The sequence below is a fragment of the Petaurus breviceps genome, unplaced genomic scaffold (genome assembly GCF_028583685.1).
Source record: "Petaurus breviceps papuanus isolate PSGF00001 unplaced genomic scaffold, PetGlider_PUasm1.0 139, whole genome shotgun sequence".
Lineage (NCBI taxonomy): Eukaryota > Metazoa > Chordata > Mammalia > Diprotodontia > Petauridae > Petaurus > Petaurus breviceps.
In genome coordinates, this window is record NW_027185697.1 from 12325213 (window position 1) to 12328001 (window position 2789).

Sequence of the window (2789 nt, forward strand, 5' to 3'; positions counted from 1 at the left end):
ACACACACACACACACACACACACACACACACACACACACACACACAAAACCCATAAGCAACCAAACCCGCTGTCGCTGGTGTCGGAGCCCTTTCGGAGAACAGTCCAGCAGTCACCAAGGCTGGTTGAGTTGAGGAGGGCAGCCTCGGCGGTCCTTGGCGTGCCGATTGAGAGGTCTCAGATGTTTAAGGGCCAGGTTCGGACTTTTCCATGTCATGTTAGGAGTCTGCAGGGTACCCTGGGCAAATGCATCGAGCCCCATTTCCTTACCTCTGCCCAACGCCCCGCAATAGGACCACAGCGTCTGAATGTTCCCTGAGGACCCGGCAGTAGAGAGGAAGGCTGCCCGACAGACACTGACCTGGGGTTGCAAAGGACAGCAGAAATGAGTCAATGTACCGAATAATCAATTCTCTTCCTGGACCACCAAGCCCAAAACAGAGCTTTGCTTCAATTATTAGGACATCTCAAATTCCAGAAGATCGTAGGTCCATTTTGTTGTTGTATTTGAAGAGGGACGCTGCAATTATCTGGGTAATTGTCTTAGCAGCCTACCTACTTTACTTTGTTAGAGTAGATTTGGTTAGTTCAGATCCCTCCCGATACCCTGAACCTGGGGGGGGGGGGAGGGATGGGGGGGAGAACTCTGCAATAATTTAGGATCGGTCTGATAAACAAACAAACTCCTTGAACCTGGGAGATTGGGGAACAGCAGCCGGGAAACACACCATTTAACCGGGCCTGACCTCTTGCTCAGTCCTGCGGCCAAGTCTACATGGGCAAAGTTAAGTGGAAGACTGGGGAAACTCTCCGAATAATACAGACAAAATAATCCATGATTTGTGTGCGTATGTGTGCAGACTGCACAGATATTTCAGGGGAGGGCAGCTTCTCTTTTCTCCTCCTCATTTTTGTTTTATTTTCTTATTTTATTTTGTTGTGCCTCGAATCATAGCATTGTTTGCCTTCATTCTCCCCCCTGGGTTTAAGCCAGGCCCAACAACCCAACAGCTCCTCACCCAAGACGAAGAGTCAGAGCAGAGAGAGGAGCAGGAGGTTGTCTGATTGCTCCCGTGGGTTTTTCTACACCCGAGATGTGTACGTGCTTGAATTATCCGGATAATTCCCTCGAATCTTTGCTTCCTTTGGCAAAGGGTCACGTCAATTCAATCTGTTTCTTCTCGATGAAATCGCATTTTGCCCCATTTCACCCACTCTCTGCGTGGGTTTTTTTTTTTGTTTGTTTGTTTGTTTTGCCTCTCTGACGGTACTGGTCCGTGGGGCAAGGGAAACCAGACAGGCAGGCAGGTCACAGACACACTAACAGTCGAGAAGAAGCAGGCCAGTTTGTCCGTTCTGTTTTTTCCTAAATTGGGCCTTCATCTGCCTATCGGAACCCAGGGGCAGGAGAGGACGTGAGGCGGAGGTACACCGAACAGGAGAAGAGGACTTGAACTGGAGAACAGAGGGGCCGGCTGAGGAGCTTCCAGGAAGAGGCCAAAAGCCTGGTTCTCTTGCTTCGGAGATGATCGCCTTGCGGAGAGAGAGATGGGCTACGGAGGTCGCTTCCCCTCGGTATCGAATCGGGTTCACAAACTTGTAGGCAACTTTCCTTCCCTCACTGTCCGCACCGCGTGGCCAAGGCCTTAGAAACTAAGACAACCCTTTTCCTTCTCCGAGCTCAGAGGAACTCAGGACCCTGAATTCTTCCCTCCCGCTCGGAGAGCTCCCCCGGGAATTTCCCCCCCTTCGTTCTATTTCCGCGCAGCCGTTCCCGGTGCTCCAGCACCTCCGGGATGCGAAGGAGCCTTGCCGGGGGAAACTCGAGGCTTTGAAAAGGCCCAAGAGTTTCCCTCTGCACTCCCCCGAGGGAAGGAAGGGCCTGAGAGACCCGGGACAGAAGAAAGAAATCCTCATCTAATCAAGCTGAGAAGATTTTCCTTTACCCGACAAAATGAGTCCGGGCTGAGGGAATGTTTTCAAGAGCCAGAAATGTAGGTACGCTCCCCACCTCTGAGAAAGACCCCTCTGGATCGCGATCCTTCTCGAACCCAGAAAGGACTACGAAACTCGGTTACATTTCCGAACCCTGAGACACTTGAGATTCCCTGGGCGGTTCGGAACGCCGAGACATTTCTGGACCTGAACCACGCCCGAGATTCCATCTCCCCTAATTCCGTGGGATTCCGGGAGGAAATCCATGGGCTTTCGGTCCGTGGGAGCTGCGGGCACTGATGGGGTTTCTGCTCTATCGGGGGAAGCCTGGCCGGGTCAGTTTGCTCTAGGAAAGAGCCCCCTGGATCTCAACTCCAGATCTGCTCCGGCATTTCGATTCAGGGGGGGAAACAGACAAACGAACAAATGAACAATGTTTGTATATTTCCTGTTTATTTCGCTATTGCAGCTAGGATCCCGGCTCTCTCCCTAAAGTCCCTAGCCCTATAGGACGATGCTATCAAAACAAGCCAGGGGGAAAAGCCCAGGACTGTCCTCCCACCCTTAGACCCGGGTAATAGAGATCGGGAACCGCCCGCAGGTCCTCCCCGGGCTCGAGGAGAGGAGTAGCAATGAATTCCGGGCACCAGAAATACTGGGGAAATGTGAGCTCTAAATTAGCAGTCGCTGGGGGCCGGTGGTGTTGCTGGATTTGGTCTGGGCTCTGCCTAACTCCATGGCCTCTGGCTGGCTGGGCGTGCGATCTAAAAGGGGACTACCAAGCTGGGGAAGGGCTGGGGCTAGCGAGTGTGTGTGTGTGTGTGTGTGTGTGTGTGTGTGTGTGTGTGTGTGTG

The 2789-nt window shown here is 52.6% G+C and overlaps 1 protein-coding gene across 1 annotated transcript in view; it reads left to right on the forward strand.

Moving 5' to 3' along the window:
- EMX1 (empty spiracles homeobox 1) overlaps positions 1-2789 on the forward strand; it is a 41570-nt gene that overhangs the window by 1273 nt on the left and 37508 nt on the right. The window lies entirely within an intron of this gene.